The sequence below is a fragment of the Helianthus annuus genome, chromosome 7, assembly GCF_002127325.2.
Source record: "Helianthus annuus cultivar XRQ/B chromosome 7, HanXRQr2.0-SUNRISE, whole genome shotgun sequence".
NCBI lineage: Eukaryota > Viridiplantae > Streptophyta > Magnoliopsida > Asterales > Asteraceae > Helianthus > Helianthus annuus.
Window position 1 is genome coordinate 82,644,176 of NC_035439.2, and position 25,628 is coordinate 82,669,803.

A 25,628-nucleotide genomic window follows, 5' to 3' on the forward strand; every position below is an offset into this window, starting at 1 on the left:
GTATCAAATAGCACAGATGCAAAATGTTGATTGATAGGGAACGTACCAATGACTACGTTTGGATCTTGACGAGCTTCTCTAGCTCCAATGTTGAAGACTCGTCCTTGGGCTTGGTTGTTCTTTGGGCAGTCCCGCTTGAAGTGCCCTACATCACCACAACTAAAACAACCTTGGCTGTTTCCAGTATCACCCTGATTGTCGTTGTTATTTCCTCCGCGTTTTCTACTTCCTGCTTGGTTTACGTTTCTGTTTCCATTTCCGTTACCTCCCTGGTTATTTCTATTCCCATTACCGTTTCCACCATGGTTACCATTTCCATTTCCATTTCCTCTCTGATCGCCATTCCCACGACCATTACCAGCCCATCACGTTTCCTTCGAATGACCATTCTTTCCGATGTTATCACACTTCCTGAACTTGCACTGGCCGGCATGATGATACTGGCATATATTACATTTGGGCAGGGTGCCCATATATCCTTTCCCTTTGTTCTCAGAACTTGCAGCACTAGTAGCACCAGCTTGTGCCTCCGCTGTTGGGTTAGCGTCTCTACGCTTGTTGGCATTGTTGTTTGCACGAATGCCCTTCTTGAAGTTCGAAAACTTCCTTTTGTTCTCTCCTGACGACTCGACATCAGTCTCTTTCTTCTTCTGCTTGGATATTGAAAACTTGCCCAAACGGATCGCTTCTTCAGTCAGTGCCACGCTCAGGTCGATGGCTTCAGTAATTGTTGGAGGCTTAGAAGTAGTCACCATGCTTAGAATTTGGGGCGCCAATCCCCAAATGAAACGTTCAACTCGCTTGAACTCTGGTTCTACCATGTAGGGGACAACACGAGATAAATCATGGAATCTCTGCACGTACTCAGCTTTCTTAGGACCATCCATTTTCAAATTCCAAAACTCGGTCTCCAACTTCTGAATTTCAGCCCTTGAGCAATACTTCTTGCGCATCAGCTCTTTCATCTCATCCCAAGTCATAGCATACGTTGCAGTCTCACCTAGGGTCTGAACCTGAAGGTTCCACCACGACAGGGCTCCATCTAGGAATAGTCCAGAAATGTAAGTTACTTGATGCTCCGGCGCATACTTACTCATTCGCAGCACAGAATCCGTCTTCTCAGCCCATCTTACAAAAGCTATGGCACCTCCAGTGCCGTCAAAGTTCAGAGGCTTGCAGTTCAGGTACTGCTTGTAAGTACAGCCTGTTGATGCGTGTCAGGGTGTATATATTTTAGGTGTATATTTTAAGCCCTTTTTACACTTTTTAGCCAAGTTTTAAATTTATAAACACGATATTCACTAACACTAAACACACATATGGGCAAGTGCACCCATCGTGGATGTAGTATAGTGTTGGTAAGATACCGAGGTCGTCCAAGGACACAAGAGCTTTTAGTACCGGTTGATCCTCAACGTCTAATCAAATCAAAATGTTAGAAAAAATGTTTTTAAACTAGAAAAATAAAACTAAATAAAATGCTGAAAAAAAACAAAAAAAAAACAGATAGACAAGATGAATCACTTGGATCCGACTCATGTGTAGTGTAACCTTTGATTATTTTCGCACTTTTGCAATTGTTTAAGAGATTATCTTAGTTATTGTAGTAGGCCCCTCTTTTGAAGGCGACGTTACCCTCAACCCAGTATTTTGAGTCAGCAAGGATACAATCCTAAAGGGTCGGATTATTAAAAGATAATTAATTAAGTTATTAATGGTAGGCCCCTCTTTTGAAGGTGACGTTACCCTCGGCTAAGTAGTCTGAGTCAGTAGGGATACAGTCCAAGTAGCCGGGTTAAAGTTTTAATAGTAGTTTAACTTATGAGGGGATCAAAGAGTTTGGACCCCCGCCATCCAATACCGTTGGGTATTTAAGGAGGTCCTACTAAATTTGACCCAGGTCCTTTGCAGGATCTATACACTGAACAATGGCAAGACTCTTACCAAACCGTTCCCTTAACCCCCGACCAGGTAGCCAACATACCTCCATATAGACCGTGGAGATATGAATGGTGAAAATCTTTTATTATATATAGACAGTAAAATAATGCCAAGACACCACGGACAAACGATAAGGAAGAATCACCTTCAACATAAGAAACTAGTAATTAAAGTCATTAATACAAAACCAATTAAAAAGTGCAAAAGATTAAAAATAAAAAGTATTACACTAAACACTTGTCTTCACCAAGTGATGTAAGAGACTTAGGTAAACATGGCCTTTGATTGTCAAGAACTCTTACGATCAATCTTGGATCCCGAGACGACTCACACACTCTATGATGGACAATGGATGATGGTGGTGGATGATGGTGTTGTGATGGTGGTGGGTGGTGGGTGAAGTGTGAGAGAGGTGGTGTGCCAAGGGATGAGTTATAAGAGCTCCAAGCACTCCTATTTATAGGCTGAACAGAAGCTCGGGCACGGCCCCGTGTCCACTGGCCACGGCCCCGTGCCCATCCTACCCTCTTTCTTCATTAAATGCATTTTCATTAAATGTTGTCTGCATTAGTTGACCACGCCCCCGTGTCCGCTGAGCACGACCCCGGGTGCAGAAGCATATCTGTACTATTGAGATTTGCATGGATTTCGCGAATCTTATAGTTGACTGCGGCCCCGTGTCCGCTGAGCACGGCCCCGTGGTGGGCAATAGAAGCTTCTACCACTTTGTCTTTTCTGCTGACACTTGGGCACGCCCCCGTGCTCACTGAGCACGGGGCGTGTTCAGGCTTCTGTCTTGTTGTTTTGCTTGGGAAGATGCTGTCGGGAGGTCGGGCATGCCACGTTTGTTCCTTTTCTTGTATTTATGTTAGATTTAGCTGCCTTTTTGCTTCTTTTGTTCATTTGAGCTCATTTAATCCTAAAAATACAAAAGGAAGACAAAAACACACTTTTTCCAACATTAGTACTAAAAAAGGGTTAGTTTTATGCCACAATTGATGTAATTTATATGTTGCATTTTGTGCACATCACCTGTACAAGCAACATCATTCACAGAATGCATTAGCAAACGTACTTGGAAATGTCCAAACGTATTGTAATGTGTCTTAGGTAACTTAAACATTACCGTGAGGTGGGTTATTTTCTGAGGTACCTCCGCTGTGTTCAGAGCGTAGGGCCTCATGTTGTGCGATTGCCTGTGAAATTCGTTCTTGTAGTTCTGCCTCGGTTGTGGGCAACTGAGTGTTCCTTCGTGGAGGCATCTTCTAAAAGAAGATTGTATAGGTCAGGTCTTAGTCGTATAATAAATATATAGTACGTATACATAATAGTGTTTATCATAACAAGCAAGCATATAACATCACAAACATAGCACAAATAGGTAATTTAACAACGTGTTTAATGAGAACATGACGATTGAGCTTTCATTAATCATCGACCACAAGTATTGTTACATGTTTTACAAGAGTATCATATCAAAAGGAACACTGGCTCACACTACCCTTGTCCAACAAGTCTACCAATCTAAAGTCATACAATCAAAAGGTGGTCTCCAAAAGGCTTCACAAGCTCAGCTCAATAGTGGTGCTCTCATTAAAAGCAATGCAACCTACATAAAACCAAAAACCAGCTATGCTGATGGTGGTGGTGGAGGAGGTGGAGGAAAGAAAAGCAAGTTGCGCACATGCGCAAGCTCCTCCTCAAGTTCATAGACATGACGCAACAGATAACTAATCTGCTGCTCGACTGTAAGGAATCAAGCATCATACTCTGGAAATGGAGTAAGAGGTGCAGGGGGATGTGAAAATGAAGACGGTGATGAACGAGGGGGAACAAAAGCAGGCTGACATGGACATGGTAAAGGACGCGATGTCATCTTAAGCTCCAAAATCCTACGACTCATGATCTCATACTGAAGCTGAAGTGATAAAAATAACTCATCCCGTGTATAACCAACAAAGTGAGAGGGATGGTAGGGATCCGAAATTGGCATGGTGTACGGTGGGAACCATCGGAATGGCTCATCAAGTGGTGAAGAAATACAAGGAGCAAAAGGTGCAGACTAAGGGATAAGTGGAAAAGCTGCTGAAACATGAGGGTCATGACTAGGCTGCTGGCATGAAGTACCTTCCCTTGGACGGGGTGTGGGTATATCCTGCAAGAAAACGATAGGTAAATTAACACGATGAACATCAAACTCCACAGGGTGAAAAGGAGCAATATCAGCGGGTACTGGTGCAGGTGGAGGAATAAGGGGCTCAATAACAGGAGGGTCAACGGGTGCAGGAACTGGATCAGGTAAGAGGGTTGCAGTGTCTGGTATGCCAAAAGGAATAGGGTCATGATCAGGTAAGGGCTCAGGATCAGCAGGTGCAATATCGGGCTGATCGACAGGAACAAAGTCTGGCTCAAGACCAGGCTCAAGGTCGTGTGTAGGGGATGGTGCAGCTGACATGGCTGTATCATCATCAGAATCAGTGGCGTAGCGTCGTAATCCAACTGCCTGCAAGGCGGAAGACGTCACAAACTCAAAGGAATTTGAGAAAGATTGCAAACTAGAGTCAGAGGAAATCTCAGTAACAGGGATCTCGAGAAGTGGAATGGCAACAACGTCCTCATCCAACTCTCCATCACCATGGGCATCATCAGGAGGACCATCAACAAACAGATCAACATCATCATCAAATAGATCATCAAAAGGCCAATCCTCAAGAGGGATGACCACTAAAGGAACAGGAGCGAGGATTGGTGCCATGATATGCTCACCATCGGGATGCCTGATGATAAGATGATCATGGACTGGAATGGGAATAACAAAAGGATCCTCGTCTGGAATACCATCAGCAAGTGGTAAGTCATCTCCAAAATCAGGCAACGCAAACGACTGAAAGTCGTCGTCGTCATCTGAAAGCATATCTGGGTCGCTCTCAGTATCGGATGTAAAGATCTCTGGCTCCGGTGTGATCTCGTCATCGGACACAATAGCCATAGGGTCATCAGTATCGGACAATCCGCTCTCGGATGAAGACATAGTGTATGCAACAGAACAATCATAACACATGCACATATATTAACCACTATCATTTAGCATGCAATTAAAGACAATGTATCATGAAATCATGTATCCTTATCATTCCTCACAAATCCTTTTTATCCTTCCTAGTCTCCCAGACTAAACCACCTAGTCTCCCAGACTAAACCACAAAAGTAAACCCTTGTAATCGTGTTTCTTGTCTTTCCATTTGTGAAAATGTTTGTTCCATGGATCTGGGCGTTTCGTGTATGCAATGAAAACATGTGGTAAAATATTTTCGTAAGAGCCCTAATGATTGTAGTCTAGACTCTAGAAGGAATCCTAGTTCGCTATAATTGAAACTCTGATACCAAACTGTCACACCTTGACTTTTGTGGAAGCGTAATTATGTGTGACTTGCTTAATATCATTGCATTCAATCATAACAACAACTATATGATAAAACTAAAGATGATCATCCATTAAAGAAGTTTAAAAATATCATAAACAACATTGTTTTGAAATCCCAACACAAACTTTGAATCCATATTACAAACCACGCAAATAGTTTTAGAGTTCCATAAGGACTCGACAAAAGACTCTAAATAAAACCAGGCTTTGAAAGATGTGTCTTATCTAGGATAAAACACATTATCCAAACCCTTAGACTACGGATGACATCTTTTATTCTCAACATTACTTGAAACCTTCAAATGCCCGCCAGATCCACATTTAATTCCCTGAAATACATGTAGTTTGAAAACATCAACAAAAGTTGAGCAAGTTCATGTGTTTGTTTGTGTGCACGAATAAACCTTTGTAATCATTGAAAGTATGTATGTATGTTTGTAAACCCCTGGTATGAAAGCAACAAGAAAAACAAAGAACAGATCATTAATGGTTTGCAAGGCCATTAATATGTGTGACGTGATGCAGGAAGGCTCAAACCTAGCAAATTTTGTCTCCGGCAATAAGACATAGTCACCTCATGGGCCAAACCCCGGTCCACATGGATGTGGGCTCGCTACAACCAAATAGATCTATCACTCATGTCCCTCGATACTACAACGAGGATTAATGGTCTTAAGCGTTATACCCACCACTCACATGATCTAGCAGTACCTTTCCTTAGCTAACCATACCATGTATAAGTGTTTGTAAACAGTATGTAGCATGTACTTCACCCCCGAAGTTATAAAACTAAAAACAGTTAAAAGAAAAGGGGGACATGAACTCACAGTCTTGCGTTCTTCGAAATCAACGGTAACTCAAAGCTTCTTCCGGTGTACACGACTACCTACAACATACTATGGTCTATTAGACGAGCGAGTCGTGCCTTGACTTAGTATTACTTAGTGTCTTTGAGTTACGTTTCATTGTGTCTTCAATATTATTCCAAATTATATAATTATTTGTTAAAATAATAAATATTTTAACTTCAATTATATTCATTAAATTTTTGGAATAATAGTTAAAACAATATATTTTAACTTGAGACTTTTCATGTATTTATACATATATATCCTTCCCAAGGATGGGTGTATTTGTATTCGTATTCTTATACTTGTATATTTTTGCCATGTATTGGTGTCGTATTCCGATGTGTATTTATATGTACGAGAATATGTATCTTCTTGTAATCGTTAAGTATTCTTATACTTAATTTTGTATTAATGTTTCCGGAATAATATTTCTAGTAAAAATACATCAATATATATCTCCAAAATATATATTTTGAGGAATATTACTTAGACAAATTATTTATAATTTTTCCATTAGCAAAAATGTTTATTATTTCATACAAGTCTCAAAAATAATATATTTCCAAGTCTAACTTAGAAAATATATATAAATCCATTTTTCTTCCAAAAATAATATATTTTAAGTGTACTTAAGGAAATACATTTTCTCTTAAAAATAATGTATTTCATGTTTGTTTGAGAAAATATATATTTCTTCCAAAAATAATACATCTTCTAATAATTCCAATATATATATATATATATATATATATATATATATATATATATATATTCATTTGCCCAAAAATAATGTATTTCTCCTTGCCAAAATATGATATGTTTTGTAATAATTGTAAAAATCATATTTTTGTTCTTTTGGTGTCCAAAATATTATTTACCAAAAATATACTTATGAATCATATTTCCGGAATATTTTGTAAGTTATATTCCTTCGTTCGGTTTCTCCAATATTGTGGGTATAATTTATATATTCATTCCCTTGGAATTTTTGGTAATATTTTGGATTGTAATTTTTGGTATTTTGATGAGTTATATTATTTCAAGTCCTAAAAAATATAACTAATACACATAATATACAAATAATCACACACATGGTGATATCTAAATATATATTTTCCTAAATATATATTTAGTCACTTTTATTTATAAAAACCAACCTCCAATGATTATAATTTTTGTAACAAAAATTATGGCAAACTTTATGTGAAAATCCATGGTTTGAAATATACTTGTAAATATTTGTTTAGAAATATTTTTCTAAGTGTTTAATTTTTAGAAAAATTTTGCCATAGTTTCCCCTAAAAATGGAAGTTTCCATGCCTTCAAGGCATATCATTTTCTTTTATAAATCAACACAATCAATCAACAATCAACAATAAACAATCTATACTTACCAATTTTGCAAAAAAACAAGCATAAACTACCACTTCATGAACTTGAAAATTTATAAAAATGTGTAGTAACTTACTAGTGTATTTAGTAAGTCTTGTTACCCATTAAAGTGTGGTTGATTATTTAAAATCTTCATTTTTAGAGAAGTTAGTTCTTTACAACTTATAATCACATTTTCTAAAAATGTTTCTTCTTGGATTTTTCTTGTTACACATGTGTTTCTACACTTGTTTAACCTCTAAAAACATGGTTGATTTCTTTAAGAACCAAGATTAATTAAACTTTGTACTTTTAACTTGGTTTCTTGAAAAATTATTCTTGAAGTCTTAGATTTACAAGACTTTCATCTCACTTTAATCATCATTTTACAAGAAATCAACTTATTCTTTCAAGTTCATGGTTTATGTGAGGATGATCTATGAATCTTTAACATTTTCATCCTCTCATCTTGCTTGATTATGTTTTTAATCATGATTTAGCAAGATCATATGATGATCTACATCATTTACATAAGTAAACAACAATCAACAAGTATAACAACACATAAACATCAAGATTTCTTTTGATTTTAAGCTTATATTCATGTTTCGTTCTCTTGATTCTTAGTGTTCTTCAAGATTAACATCATGTATCATTCTTTAACCACTTAAACAAGATGTAAAATGAAGAGATTAGTGTTCTTACCACTAGCTCAAGGCTAGGGATGATGAAGAGAAGAAAAGAAGTGGATAAAAGCAAATGGAGATGGTCTTTCAACTTCTATGGAAATAATTGTAATAATCAGAAAGTTAAGCACTAATCATGGTTTAATAGTTGTACGGATACCTGGAATTTTGACAGTTGTCATAGAATGAAGCAAGATATCGCTCTCTACATTTCAAAGTGACTAACTTGCTCGAAAGTTAAGGCTGAACACCAACGACCCTCTGGCTTACTCGAACAACCCGAGATCCCGATGTGGAAATGGGAGAGTATAGCTATGGACTTCATTACGAAACTCCCTCGCATGCCATCAGGTCATGATAGCATTTGGGTTATCGTCGATCGTCTTACGAAATCCGCTCACTTTTTACCGATACGAGAAGACTTTAAGGTAGAACGATTAGCACAAATGTACACCGACGAAGTCATTTGTCGACATAGGACACCTCGTGACATCATCTATGACCGTGATGGTCGAGTCACCTCGCGTCTCTGGGAGACATTCCAATCCGCCCTCAGTATTACTCTTAATCTCAGTACCGCTTTTCATCCCCAGACCGACGGTCAGACTGAGCGCACGATCCGCACCCTTGAAGACATGCTTTGTTCGTGCGTTATAGATTTTGGTGGTAATTGGGGTTCGCATTTACCTTTAGTAGAATTCTCGTACAATAAGAGTTATCACTCTATTATTCAAATGGCACCATTTGAGGCACTATATGGTAGAAAATATCGATCGCCTATTGTATGGCACGAGATCGGATATAACAACCCTCCTGAAATTTTTCCGAAACCCTAAAAATATTTAAAATACCCCAATAGGTCTTAAAACATACCCCGTATGCGAAAACCGAGCCCAAAATACGTTGTATAATTAAAAATTAAATAAAAACAAAATTTATTGGGCCGTCGCGGGGCACGACCCCCTTGTCTTTAGTCGTCGCGGGTCGCGACCGAGTGACGGCTGGCGCAACCCCAGGCTGCCACGTGGCACAACACCCGGCAGGTCTATGGTGGTGACCAATCAACCCTAAGCCCTAGCCACCTATCTCGCGGGCCGCGAAAGAGACAGCGGTGGTTGTCGCGGGCCGCAAGGAAGTCAAATTACAACCCTATAAATTGAGGGCATTGGCTTCAGTCTCCGATCGTTCATTTCCTTTTTCTATCTCGAATTTCTTAATAGTAGAAGCTATTCTCGGGTATAATACCCCCCTAAATAAAGAAGTTCTGCTCCGTTGTAAGTATCATAACCCCTGGGTACGTATTAGATACGCTGCCCGATTGATATAGGGTTCCGTAACGGCTGTCGTGGTTCTGTCCGACGTAGTCGTTGGAATGCCGTCTCGGGGAGGGTATTACTAATGTTAATATGGGTTATTATACTAACACGTGTGCATTTGTGTAATTTATAGATAATCACCAGGAAACCCTTACAGAAAACCTAAGACAGCAATGTGACCAATCTCCTTTTTGCAAATTGCTTTTACAAAACCTCACTTAATTAATAATACATTAAGCAGTTATTGAGTATTTGTATTCTACAATTATCGTCGGTAAGTTGGGGTTTTGTATACAAAATTTGTTATTGCCTAGCGAGGAGTAACATGACCACAAGTCGGGTTGACAGTACCGTGGGTAGTAATTGAATAGATGGAAACAAATGTAATTGCGTGACCGCCCTCAATACTGTACGATGGTCTTTATTAAACTTGATTAAACTGGCATTTACTCACCAGTATTTCCCACTGACAAAATGTTTTTAAACGCGTTTCAGGTAACGAAATTTGAAAGCCAAATAGAAGCCAGCTGGACAGTACTGAAGGCTTGGAAAAGTGGCAATAAAGTTACCTAAAATAAATAGATGTTTTATTAAATAAAATAGGGTTTACCCCTATGAAAATGTGTGTACTTGAAACTTGGGATTATTCCCACGAGTTTAATATTATGAAAATGTGGTATTTTACTCTGATAAAATATTTCCTAACTACGTTCCTGATGTAAATTCCGCTGCTAAAATGGATAAAATACAGATACCACCAAAACTGGCCACGGCCGCCCGTTCCCGGGTTTATTAGGGGACGGGGGTTGTGACAGAAGGTGGTATCAGAGCTAAGCCACTGATTCAGCCATAGAAGTGTTCTGCTGACACCCATATATTATTTAAAGTGTTAGGAAATAAATTACGGAAATACATGCATAATTGTATTTTATTGTTGTGTGTTATTTGACTATTTGTTAGTTCACAGTATGAGCGACCCAGGACCATCCGACGCGTACCGTCAGTTGTTCGGTTCGCCTAGAAGCGAAGGCGCCTCTTCACAGCCTGCCCTCTCAGGGTATTATGCTGATAATGAAGAAGGAATATTCGTGTTTAAGGCTTAGTCTGAAGAGTCATTCCCTCCTAAAAAGAGAGGATGGTTCAGTAGGGGAGCACATGAGCGTAGGAAACGAATGAAAAAGTTACAAGAGCAGCGAGCCCTAGCAGTCGCTAAAAGAGATACAGATGCCCATGCCCAGGACATGATTAATAGGGGTTTAGCCAATTTCCATATCCTAGCAACCACTGCTGCCGACCCTAAGCTGGAACAACTAATAGCACCCCAACCATTACAGCCCATGGAAATAGAAAACAACCCTGAAAATCAAGTCGAAATGCATGATTTCAACCCGGAGGAGATACCTAGGGTACCAGCACCCAATCCCTTAGACCCAGATTATGACCCGTGGTGGGATGACAATCGGGATTATGTGCAACGATACCCGATAACAGAAAATGAACCCATGCCGAATCTAGGAGCTTACCTAGGTTTGGACCCTCTAGATCCCTATTACGATAACGATGTATTCATTAGGGAAATTTTAGAGAATCCTTACCCGTACCAGGAACCCGCACCCCAATACCTAAACCCAGTCCTAGCACCTGCACCCCCAATGAGTAAAGAAAATGTGCAAGAGCTCCGAACTTTTCGAGAAGAAATTTTAGAAAGTAGTGAGAGAATGAGACAGGTAGGAGAGCGTCTCTTCTGGAAGTACGACGAGCGCAATATGGATTTCTGGATGAATCCATATCCGTGAAGACGATGGTGGAGGTAGTAGTAATAATAATAATAAAATAATAATAAATGATATGTGTGTATGAAAAAAAACTACGGATGCCTACTACTAGTAGTGTAATTTTTATTTCAGTTGTATTGTAATTTTTAATTTCAGTACTGGTTTGTATTAGATGCATATTATATGAAAACAGAGTAAGTCGCAATGATCGACGTTTTTGATCAACATGCGTGTTGTGTGATTGGCTATATTAAATATTATTTTGTGATATTAATACGTGGTAAATGTTTAAGATTTAGATGGACAATGAAGTGAACCAGGAAAACCAGAACGATAATAACCAGAACGACAATAACCCGAATAATGAGAATCCGAACAACAATAACAATGGAAACCAAGTGGATAATAGTGCTATCCAACACATAGTGGCACAAGAAATTATAGATGCAATGCCATTTATTATTCAAATAGTTAAGGAAGCGGATAATAAAAGTAAGCATAGCAGTAAGCAACCAACTGAACCAGAACACAACATAAAAAATGGAACCATACTTCAAGCGCCCATTCCTAAAAGAAGAAGAACCATGCCTTATGGTTGTTCTTACAAGGAATTCTGGTGCTGCAAACCAATAGAATTCTCGGGTAATGAAGGACCCATTGCAACTCTACGCTGGATAGAAAAGACTGAGGCTGTTTTAAAAATAAGTAAATGTGCGGAAGAGGATAAGATAATGTTTGCTTCCAATCTATTTAAGAACTCAGCCTTAGAATGGTGGAACATTATCCTCCAGTCTAGAGGAAGTGACAGGGTTTACATTATGGAATGGGAGGAATTTAAGAATATGGTAGAAAGGAAGTTCTGCTATCCCAATGAAAAGGAACAGATAGCGAGTAAGTTTCTCAACCTTAGGATGACTTGAGTAGATAGTAAGGGATACACTACGTTATTCTTCGAATATGCTAGAATAATGCCAACCCTTGCATCATCAGAACCAATATTAATCTCCCGTTACATCTGGGGATTAATCGGAGAGATTAGGCATGTAGTCAAGGCAGCTAGACCTCAAACCATAGAAGAAGCCGTAGAACTAGCAAATACCTTGACATATGAATTAGTGCGTACACGAGAAGAAGACCAGAGAAGGAACCTAGCTCAAAGGCTTACCCAGGAATTCCGCTATGGTAATTCCAACCGTAGGAATGTAGGTTCTACCTCTGTACCCTAATGCAAGGCTTGCAAGAAAAAGCATTCGGGAAAATGCTCCACTTACTGCAATTTCTGCAAGATACCAGGACATAAGGAAGAAGATTGCAGGAGGAAACCTAATAACGGGATGTGCTTCAACTGTGGAGAAAAAGGCCACATCAAGCCAAACTGTCCGAAACTAGTTCCAGCCATGGGCAATAGGACTACCAAAAATGCTAGAGCATTTATTCTGACGACAGATGAAGCTAAGATGATTCCAGACATGATAGCCGGTACGTTTTTAGTTAATGATGTTTTTGCTAAAGTATTATTTGACTCTGGTGCGAACCAAAGTTTTATTAATACTTCGTTTTGCAAACTTCCAAATCAGTCATTAACTAAACTCCCACAAGAATGTCTAGTAGAAACAGCAAATGGGGAAACCATTAAGATTTCTGAAATCTTGCAGGAAGCAAGAATAGAATTTTTAAACCAAAAGTTTATTGCAAACCTTTACCCAATGAATCTGGCAGGATTTGATATTGTATTAGGAATGGATTGGTTAGTAGCCAACAAAGCCAGTATTTTATGTGATCAAAAGTCAATTCAAGTAAATTCGCCAAAGGGTGAAAAGATCCCAATTAAAGGAGATAAGCCGTCTAGATCCACAAAATTCATCTCTGTGATGAAAACAGCAAGTTGTATAAGAAAAGGATCTATAGTGTATTTGATTTCTATACTCACTAACACTAAAGGAAAAGAACTGAAAGATATTCCAGTAGTATCTCAGTTTCCAGATGTATTCCCAGAAGAATTACCAGGACTACCGCCGGCCAGGGAAGTCGAATTCAGAATCCACCTACTACCAGGGACAACACCAATTGCCAAAGCACCTTACCGTTTGGCACCCGCCAAAACACAAGAACTGAAGAAACAATTAGACAAATTGTTGGAGAAAGGATTCATACAGCCAAGCTCATCGCCATGGGGAGCACCGATTTTATTCGTTAAAAAGAAAGACGGACCGATGCGTATGTGCATTGACTACCGTGAATTGAATAATGTCACAATTAAGAATCGGTATCTGATGTGCTGAAAATGGGTTAATTAAATACAACTAAAATTACCCTAATTCTAGACTCTCTAAGTTTTAAATTTATAAAACTAAGACTCTCTAAACCCCAAACCACACAACCGGCAAGTGTACCGATCGGTGTAGTATAGCCTAAGGAAGTCCGAGTATCGAACCCAAGAGACTTTACTGATTACGCTAAAGACTCTATCTAGACTTAGACTGACACGACTTAACTAATTGTTTATTGATTGGGGGGTTTTCCAAAAATCCTAAATAAAATAATAAAATAATGCTAAAAGACTAGACGAACTAAACACGAACTCGAACGACGCTTGAACTCAAGTATGATGAAGGAACTACCTAGACAGGAATCCTGATTGCTTTTAGTTATGATTATAATTGGAAGTTGTCTGCTATGGAACCGGGATCTTGAAATTCTCACCCCTCGGGAAATCTAAGGACCCCTAATCCTTCTCAAGAGCACGCTAAGATCCCCTAAAGGTTGTTAAACTACCGGTTATTAGACTCCTTTACAAGACATCTAATGGGTTTATAAAAGTATCCCACAAGGCTCACTCCCTTACGAGACCTAAACCTAGGATAGGCTTGTTTTCTCAGCTAGACTTGCTAGACAGCAGCCAAAAGGTTAACTTCCTAAGAAGGACCCACCTTACGGTTTAATCACTTAGACCTAGCAATAATCTCGCACCTTACAGCTATTGACAATTAGTAGAGCACTTGATTTTATAAGATTACCAATTATTACTTCTAAGGCTACTTATGCAATTTTCACCCTAAAGGATTAAAGGTTTATTATGTGATATAGACACTCACCAAAACCTAAAACCCTAGCCCGACTCTATTATGTGATAAAGACAGTCACCAAGATTCATACGAAGCAATAATCAATATTCAAACAATATCAAGCACGCAAACACATCTAACCGATAGAACAAGCCGTTTACAATTTATAAATAATCCATAGCATTCAAAAATCCATAAATAATCAAAACCTAAGCAATCATTCAACCATGTCTAGGTAGTAACAAAAACTTAGCCGCTAAACATGTTCAAGAATACGTTTATAATCATAGTATAATCTGAATTCATCATTAAACAATCAAAAAACAAACGGAAAGCGAAGAAACAAGATGATAGAACCCGTAAACTTCGATCCCGTGTGCTCCCGAAGGTTTCCCGATGACTCCTAGCAGCCCGAACCTTCAAAACTCTTCAAAACAGCCTCCAAAGTTGTCCGAGAATTCTTCAATTCGTCAATTTAAAAATTGCCGTATGATCCTTCTCTTTCTTCTTTCGTCTCCTGACGCCTCTGATTACTTCTCTTCGTCTCTTAGACAATAAAATATATATAGCAGTCCACCCTTTCACAAATTGCCGTTCTTTTTAATTGCCTCCCCACTCCACCGACTTATTTTCTTAATTGTATGGGTTGGCTCCTTAGTTATCTAACGGACCAATGCCTTATTCCTGAAAAGCCCACCAACATACTAACATAGTCAAACGCCCCATTTAGATTTATTATGGCTGAATCTCCTTAAAATAATACTAACTCCTTATTTCTTTTTATTCGTCCACCCCTTGCATGCCTAGTTTGATGTACATGGTCCAACATTCAATCTTAATGTAACATATCTATTTGATAAATGATAATGGACCCAAAAACCCAAGACTTCGCTAAACATGATCATGCCCACAAAAATTCTCTCACGCCACTTAATTCTTTTCTTCTCTTTTTTTTTCTTTTTCATATATGGCCTCCAATAAGATAAGTAGTCTTGGCCCACTAACAGAAAATAGCGCAAATTTTACTTCGGTCACTGGCATTCTACTCTACTCAACTGGCTGGTTATTTAATTATTAATCATTTTCGCTCCATTTACACCAGGACCTACCAAAACACAATATAATATAATATAATACTAAAACTAACTAAAAAGAATAAATAACTATACAATAATTATACAATTTACACGGGACAAATATGTATATTTTATCTTACATCAAATATCCCCACACTTAACATTTTTTCGTCCTCGAAAAAGAATTATGCAAACGGAATCATAGTCGGAATAGTCGTTCGGGACAAAAGCTTATATTTCTTATTAAAAACTGAAACTTGTGTTAGCCGCGATTGCAAGTATTTCGATCCTCTAAAACCCAAACCCGGTTCCAAGCCCTTATCATACAATTTAAGTTCAAGTATTGGTCAATCTACCTAGGGACTCACACTAGAAATTGCAGGTACACCTAGTCCCACCTCAAACTTATAGGACAAGAGAACGATCACTGGACCAATTCCCAACCGTTTTATATCAAAACCAGGAGAGTTTACAATCAATTTTTTTTTTCTTTTTTTTCATTTTTTTTTCTTTTCTTTTTTTTTTTTCATCGTGAGTCTAGACGGTGCTTTCCCAAAACAAGAGGCAGTCCGGCTGTAGAGTCGCTATCCCCAACCACAGACTACTTAGTTTCGGTACTTTATTATTATTTTTTTCTTCTTATTGCTTTGCACGGTCGATTTCACACACCCTAGCGGTAATCCGGCTGTAGAGTCGCTATCCCCAACCCAGACTACATAGGAATGGCTACTTTCATTTAGTTTGTAGCTCACTTTTTATTCTATTTTTTTTTCGCATGATCACAAACTCTAACGGTTTTAACTTATAACGGTGCCCCTTATGTTATTATTGGCAGTTTCAATTTCCCCACTTTTCCTAGATGAGAATCCACTAGTAGACCGACATTAGGTATATTAAGATCAAAGGAACCCAGAACCGACTCAGGCCTACCCGCATATCCCAAACTAGACACAAGCTCAATTATTTTAATCTCATATTATCATTATTTGCACCCGAACAAAAACTCGACTTTTCTATCATTTTCCGTTTTTATTTTGCAAACTTCTTATTTCAAAAGACATTTTCTATTTTTTCAATTTTTTTGGATTTTTGAGATTTTTTTAATTTTTTTGTATTTTTCAATTTTATGACTCAAGACTCTACTAACTAGACATTAAATGATAGTTCCCATCCCCACACTTACACTTTACATTGCCCTCAATGTAAGATGGAAACCGACTCAAAAAACTAAAAATAAATAAGAAATAAAAGACACAAGGGCATAAATGGAAAGGACTTAGCTGGTTAAATTCTCGCGTAAGCTCCAAAATCTCGTCCAATCTAGCTCGATCGTATAGCATTTCATTCGCGATCGGCTTTGACACTGACTGGTACACTTGATAAATGCCTGAAATCTGATAAGCAGCTCCAAAATCACCCGAATGGAGATTGAGTACGGGTGGTACATATTCAAACCTGCATAAACAAAAACATGCAAAAACCAAAGCAGTACCGACTTGAAAAAAAAAATCACTCAAAAACTACTAACTAAGACTCAAAAACTACTAAGACTCAATATACAAAAACTACGACTCTATACAAACTCTACAAAACCTCCCCACACTTGAACTTAATCAGGAGGTTTCTCTTTGATCTGAACCCGGTCCAACCCATTTAATTCCACCCGATCCTCATAAACATTTAAAAATTTTGTAGTGGAATTATAAAAGAATTTTGAATATTTAACCGGGTTAAAACACCAAAATTTGAATTTACCTGGCAGTAGCCACCGAATCACGATCTCAGGTGTTCTTCTCATTGCCTCCTCCCGTGGTTTTAAATTTTTACTCGCATTCGCTATCAGTACCACGGGCCATCTGTGGTGTTCTTCCTCTTCCACCACCACTTCTTCTTTTTTGATGTTCGTCATTGGGGTTCCTTTAAGTAATGATTCTAAGTATGCAAGGTCACCCTCCGGATCAAACGTACCTATTTCTTTATCAACAGGCAAACCCTCTAACTCATCCGCAAATTCTCTCTCCCAAAACAGCTCATCCTCACTTTCCTCATCCTCTTCATCTGACAAATCCCATATTGGTTCGATGGAATAAGACTCATCATCAAAGACATCCAGGTCAATAGGATCACCTGCCATTAAGAGAGTAGAAAGAGCAGAAAAAAGTAGAGAGAGAAAAAAAAAACTAACTAAAAAAATCACACAACTATACAAATAGCACAGATTTGTCAATTAGGTCTAATCAAAGCTAATAAACGCAATCGCCAAGATTCCCCGGCAACGGCGCCAAAAACTTGATGTGCTGAAAATGGGTTAATTAAATACAACTAAAATTACCCTAATTCTAGACTCTCTAAGTTTTAAATTTATAAAACTAAGACTCTCTAAACCCCAAACCACACAACCGGCAAGTGTACCGATCGGTGTAGTATAGCCTAAGGAAGTCCGAGTATCGAACCCAAGAGACTCTATTGATTACGCTAAAGACTCTATCTAGACTTAGACTGACACGACTTAACTAATTGTTTATTGATTGGGGGGTTTTCTAAAAATCCTAAATAAAATAATAAAATAATGCTAAAAGACTAGACGAACTAAACACGAACTCGAACGACGCTTGAACTCAAGTATGATGAAGGAACTACCTAGACAGGAATCCTGATTGCTTTTAGTTATGATTATAATTGGAAGTTGTCTGCTATGGAACCGGGATCTTGAAATTCTCACCCCTCGGGAAATCTAAGGACCCCTAATCCTTCTCAAGAGCACGCTAAGATCCCCTAAAGGTTGTTAAACTACCGGTTATTAGACTCCTTTACAAGACATCTAATGGGTTTATAAAAGTATCCCACAAGGCTCACTCCCTTACGAGACCTAAACCTAGGATAGGCTTGTTTTCTCAGCTAGACTTGCTAGACAGCAGCCAAAAGGTTAACTTCCTAAGAAGGACCCACCTTACGGTTTAATCACTTAGACCTAGCAATAATCTCGCACCTTACAGCTATTGACAATTAGTAGAGCACTTGATTTTATAAGATTACCAATTATTACTTCTAAGGCTACTTATGCAATTTTCACCCTAAAGGATTAAAGGTTTATTATGTGATATAGACACTCACCAAAACCTAAAACCCTAGCCCGACTCTATTATGTGATAAAGACCGTCACCAAGATTCATGCGAAGCAATAATCAATATTCAAACAATATCAAGCACGCAAACACATCTAACCGATAGAACAAGCTGTTTACAATTTATAAATAATCCATAGCATTCAAAAATCCATAAATAATCAAAACCTAAGCAATCATTCAACCATGTCTAGGTAGTAACAAAAACTTAGCCGCTAAACATGTTCAAGAATACGTTTATAATCATAGTATAATCTGAATTCATCATTAAACAATCAAAAACAAACGAAAAGCGAAGAAACAAGATGATAGAACCCGTAAACTTCGATCCCGTGTGCTCCCGAAGGTTTCCCGATGACTCCTAGCAGCCCGAACCTTCAAAACTCTTCAAAACAGCCTCCAAAGGTGTCTCAGAATTCTCCAATTCGTCAATTTAAAAATTGCCGTCTGATCCTTCTCTTTCTTCTTTCGTCTCCTGACGCCTCTGATTACTTCTCTTCGTCTCTTAAACAATAAAATATATATAGCAGTCCACCCTTTCACAAATTGCCGTTCTTTTTAATTGCCTCCCCACTCCACCGACTTATTTTCTTAATTGTATGGGTTGGCTCCTTAGTTATCTAACGGACCAATGCCTTATTCCTGAAAAGCCCACCAACATACTAACATAGTCAAACGCCCCATTTAGATTTATTATGGCTGAATCTCCTTAAAATAATACTCAACTCCTTATTTCTTTTTATTCGTCCACCCCTTGCATGCCTACGTTTGATGTACATGGTCCAACATTCAATCTTAATGTAACATATCTATTTGATAAATGATAATGGACCCAAAAACCCAAGACTTCACTAAACATGATCATGCCCACAAAAATTCTCTCACGCCACTTAATTCTTTTCTTCTCTTTTTTTTCTTTTTCATATATGGCCTCCAATAAGATAAGTAGTCTTGGCCCACTCACAGAAAATAGCGCAAATTTTACTTCGGTCACTGGCATTCTACTCTACTCAACTGGTTGGTTATTTAATTATTAATCATTTTCGCTCCATTTACACCAGAACCTGCCAAAACACAATATAATATAATATAATACTAAAACTAACTAAAAAGAATAAATAACTATACAATAATTATACAATTTACACGGGACAAATATGTATATTTTATCTTACATCAGTATCCATTACCAAGGATCGATGATCTATTCGATCAATTGCAAGGAGCTCGATTTTTCTCTAAAATCGATTTAAGGTCAGGATATCATCAATTAAAGGTACAGGAAGAGAACATTCCTAAGACTGCTTTCAGAACAAGGTATGGCCATTATGAATTTACTGTCATGCCATTTGGTCTAACCAATGCCCCAGCGGCATTTATGGACATGATGAACCGAATATGTAAGCCATATTTGGATAAATTCATAATTGTTTTTATAGATGATATTCTTATTTACTCTAAGAGTAAAGAGGAACATGCAAAGCATTTGCACGCACTTTTAAGTTTATTAAGAAAAGAAAAGCTTTATGCTAAGTTTTCAAAGTGCGAGTTTTGGCTAGAACAGGTACAGTTTCTTGGACATCTAGTCAATCATGAAGGAATCCATGTGGATCCCACCAAGATAAAGGCAATTACCAAATGGAAAACCCCTGAGTCACCAACCGAGGTTAGAAGTTTCTTAGGATTGGCCGGTTACTATAGAAGATTTATTCGAGATTTTTCTAGAATAGCCATTCCCTTAACTAAGCTAACTTGTAAATCTGTTAAGTTTGAATGGGGACCAAAACAGAAAGAAGCTTTTAGAATTCTTAAGAAAAGATTAACCCATGCACCCATAATAGCATTACCAGAAGGAACTGAAGACTTTGTAGTCTATTGTGACGCTTCTAAGTTAGGTTATGGATGTGTTGATGCAACATCAAAAGGTTATAGCTTACGCAACTAGACAACTTAAGAATCATGAAGAGAATTATTCGACCCATGATTTAGAATTAGGAGCCATATTTTTTGCCCTGAAAATTTGGAGACATTACCTTTATTGTAGTAAGTTTACTATTTTCACGGACCATAAGAGTTTATGGTATGTGTTCGGGCAAAGGGAATTGAATATGAGGCAAAGACCCTGGATGGAGATACTTAGTGATTATAATTGCAATATCCAGTATCATGCAGGAAAGGCAAATGTAGTGGCTGATGCTTTAAGTCGAAAGTACCATGAAAAGCCAAAAGAGTATGTTCTCTTAAATTAAATCTGCAAGTAGATTTAAATAATCAAATTAGAAAAGCACAAGAATCAGTCATCAAGAATGATACTGAAAAATTAAAAGGAATGATCAAGGAATTAGAACAAGGAACAGATGGAATTTGGAGATTCCATAAGAAAAGAACGTGGATACCTAAATTAGGAAACCTACGTCATCGTGTATTAGAAGAAGCCCATAAATCTAAGTATACGATGCATCCTGGAAGTGATAAGATGTATCAGGATTTAAGAAAGGATTTTTGGTGGATAGGAATGAAAAAGGATATAGCAGCTTATGTTTCTAAGTGTTTAACCTGTTCACAAGTTAAAGCTGAACATCAGAAACCCCCAGTTTTGTTGCAGCAGTTAGAAATGCTAGTTTGGAAATGGGAATGAATAACAATGGATTTTGTTACCAAATTACCCAAAACAAGGAAAGGTAATGATACAATTTAGGTGATTGTAGACAGGCTAACTAAGTCAGCTCATTTCCTACCAATGAAGGAAACTTTCAGTATGGAACAATTAGCTAAATTGTATGTAAATGAAATAGTTTCATTACATGGAATTCCTTTATCAATTGTTTCTGATAGGGATAGCCGTTTTACCTCTCACTTTTGGAAAAGTTTCCAAAAAGCAATGGGAACCAAGTTAAATCTAAGCACAACTTATCATCCTCAAACGGACGGTCAAAGCGATAGGACAATTCAGACAATGGAGGATATGCTTAGAGCTTGTGTAATTGATTTCGGAGGTAATTGGGACGATCATTTACCCTTAAGAATTTTCTTATAATAACAGTTATCACACCAATATCAATGTTGCACCATTCGAAGCACTTTATGGACGAAAGTGCCGAACTCCAGTCTGTTGGGCAGAAATTGGGGAAAAGCAACTATCTGGACCAGAAATAGTACAAGAGACAACCGACAAGATCATTCAAGTCAAGGAACGACTGAAAGCAGCACATGACCGATAGAAGAGTTATGCAGATAACAAATGCAAGCCATTGGAATTTCAGGTAGGAGACAAAGTACTATTGAAAGTCTCTCCTTGGAAAGGAGTAGTCAGATTCATCAAGAGGGGAAAGCTAAGTCCCAGGTATGTTGGACCTTTTGAGATTACTAAAAGAATAGGACATGTAGCCTATTAGATACATCTGCCAGAGGAAATGGCGGGAATACACGATGTATTTCATTTATCCAATCTCAAGAAATGCTTAGCTGATTAATCACTAGTAGTGCCTCTTAAGGATATAGAGGTAAATGAACAACTTAAGTTTGTAGAGAGGCCTCTACAGATTGAAGATAGGAAAGTCAAGAACCTCAAGCACAAGATATTAGTTCTGGTCAAAGTGAAATGGGACTCCAAAAGAGGACCAGAATACACATGGGAGCTTGAATCAGAAATGCAAAGAAAATATCCACACTTGTTCCAGTAGATCTCGAGGACGATCTCTAAAACAAGGTGGGGAGGATATAACAACCCTCCTGAAATTTTTCCGACACCATAAAAATATTTAAAATACCCCAATAGGTCTTAAAACATACCCCGTATGCGAAAACCGAGCCCAAAATACGTTATATAATTAAAAAATAAATAAAAACAAAATTTATTGGGCCGTCACGGGGCGTGACCCCCTTGTCTTTAGTGGTCGCGGGCCGCGACCGAGTGACGGCTGGCGCAACCCCAGGCCGCCACGTGGCACAACACCCGGCAAGTCTATGGTGGTGACCAATCAACCCTAAGTCCTAGCCACCTATCTCGCGGGCCGCGAAAGAGACAGCGGTGGCTGTCGCGGGCCGCGGGGAAGTCAAATTACAACCCTATAAATTGAGGGCATCGGCTTCAGTCTCCGATTGTTCATTTCCTTTTTCTCTCTCGAATTTCTTAATAGTAGAAGCTATTCTCGGGTATAATACCCCCCCCCCAAATAACGAAGTTCTACTCCATTGTAAGTATCATAACCCCTGGGTACGTATTAGATACCCTGCCCGATTGATCTAGGGTTCCGTAATGGCTGTCGTGGTTCTGCCCGACGTAGTCGTTGGAATGCCGTCTCGGGGAAGGTATTACTAATGTCAAAAAGGGTTATTATACTAACGCATGTGCATTTGTGTAATTTATAGATAATCACCAGGAAACTCTTACAGAAAACCTAAGAAAGCAATGTGAGTAATCTCCTTTTTGCAAATTGCTTTTACAAAACCTCACTTAATTAATAATACATTAAACAGTTATTGAGTATTTGTATTTTACAATTATCGTCGGTATGTTGGGATTTTGTATACAAAATTTGTTACTGCCTTGCGAGGAGTAACATGACCACAAGTCAGGTTGACAATACTATGGGTGGTAATTGAATAGATGGAAACAAATGTAATTGCGCGACCGCCCTCAATACTGGACAATGGTCTTTATTAAACTTGATTAAACTGGGATTCACTAACCAGTATTTCCCACTGACAAAATGTTTTTAAACGCGTTTCAGGTAACAAAATGTGAAAGCCAAATAGAAGCCAGTTGGACAGCACTGAAGCCTTGGAAAAGTGGCAATAAAGTTACCTAAAATATATAGATGTTTTATTAAATAAAATAGGGTTTACCCCTATGAAAATGTGTGTACTTGAAACTTGGGATTATTCCCACGTGTTTAATATTATGAAAATGCGGTATTTTACTCTGATAAAATATTTCCTAACTACGGTCCTAATGTATATTCCGCTGCCAAAATGGATAAAATGCAGATACAACCAAAACTGGCCACGGCCGCCCGTTCCCGGGTTTATTAGGGGACGGGGGTTGTGACGCCGGAGACGCTCAAATCACCGGTCCTGAGTTATTACAAGAAATGACTGACAAGATCCTCCACATACGAGAAAATCTCTTGAAAGCTCGGAGTCATCAAAAGAGTTACGCCGATAAACACCAAAAGCCCCTTGAGTTTGAAGTTGGTGATCACGTACTCCTAAAGGTTTCACCTTGGAAGGGGGTGATCCGATTCAGCAAGAAAGGAAAGCTAGCGCCACGATACGTAGGTCCCTTTAAGATTCTGGAAAGAATTAGCAGAGTGGCCTACCGACTTGAATTACCGGAGGAACTTATCAACGTACATCCGACTTTCCATGTCTTAAACCTCAAGAAGTGCCTAGCTGAAGAAAATCTTCATGTTCCTCTTGAAGATTTGCAAGTAAACGAAACTCTACACTTTGTGGAAAAGCCAGTAGAAATCATGGACCGAGAGACCAAGAAACTTCGACGCTCTCACATTCCTATAGTGAAGGTTCACTGGGAAGGCAAACGAGGTGCCGAGTTCACTTGTGAACTCGAAAATGATATGAAAGCTAAATATCCACAACTCTTTGTTACGCCCGCTCCTTAATATCGGGTCGAAATTTCCTAAAGTAGGGGAGGCTGTAACAACCCGACTTTTTGGATCGTTACCTATCATTGACTTTCTTTCCTTAACCGCTTGTACTCCCGAGATTTCGATTTACGCTATGGGTTTAAACTAATATTTCTCAACGCATTTTAAAACCCATATTACAACGCTTATTCAAAACGCAGTTATCGCATTTAAGCGCACTTTACAACACACATCGCTTAAACGCATTTTATCGCATGTCACATCACTTGTTTAGACTAAACGCTATCGCAACGCAAACGCAGACTCGAAACGCGGATTTACTTTTTATGCATTTGTCACACCCTGACCGCGTTCAAAACAACAAAACCGCGGCAGAAATGTCAGGGAGTGTTGTAACAGAATTATTGTTTCACAACCATGGATACAAAAGTTTCGTTTTATTGATTCATTTGATAAATTACATTGTCTTAAAACCAAACAAACAAGTTACATATTGTCTATCATTGTTTTTATGTCACTAATGTGACACCCCAGGAAAACCAGTGAACGATACAACTTAACTAGCTTCCTCGGTAACCGCATGCTAAATTTCGGGATGAAATTTCCTTCAAGTTGGGGATAATGTGACAACTAGAGTTTCCAAGATTTCTTATTTGCATTTATCGCACATTGACTCTTTAGTTGCTTGATTGTTTGACTTGTAACTGTATACGTTGTGATAAGTTTAAAGGTATTGTGATTGTTACAATTATATGTTTGGTGATATAATATGAAACTTGTTGAAAAACTTAGACTATTAAGCCATGAAATGACCCGACAAAACAGATGTGTTTCGCCATAAATCATCACGACGAAACAGGGTTTGTTTCGCCATCCCTAGCTCGACGAAACAAGTAGTTTCGCCGGCCCAGTGTTACGCGAGGCCTAGTAACGGCCCAGTACGTTACACCGAGTATTTAACTAGTTCTACGGGTTATTTGTTGCAACTTTAGCAAACAAGAAACCCTAGAGCTCCCTTTCTCTGTTGACGGCAATCTTGTGTTCCCGAAGCCCAAAAAATCGATCAAGTTACTATTCTGTTCATTGTGGTTAGTGTTTAACCTTTGTGTGATTGTTGGATTGTATCATCGTTAACTATTCTTGCTTCAATTCATTAGGAGTATGCTAGATAATGTTGTGTTCATGATTGATTGATGAATTAGCTAAAATGGAATTGATTATCGGTTACGGTTCTGTGTGTCGGATTGGATTGTTTGTGGTTGAATCAGTATATAGATTAGAGATTATGTTAATAATCGTCTATGCCATTATTCATGAAAGGTACAAACATGTTTCTGAATGATGAAATTGTGATGTGATATTCGTATGCTAGATTGTCTAAGGTTAACA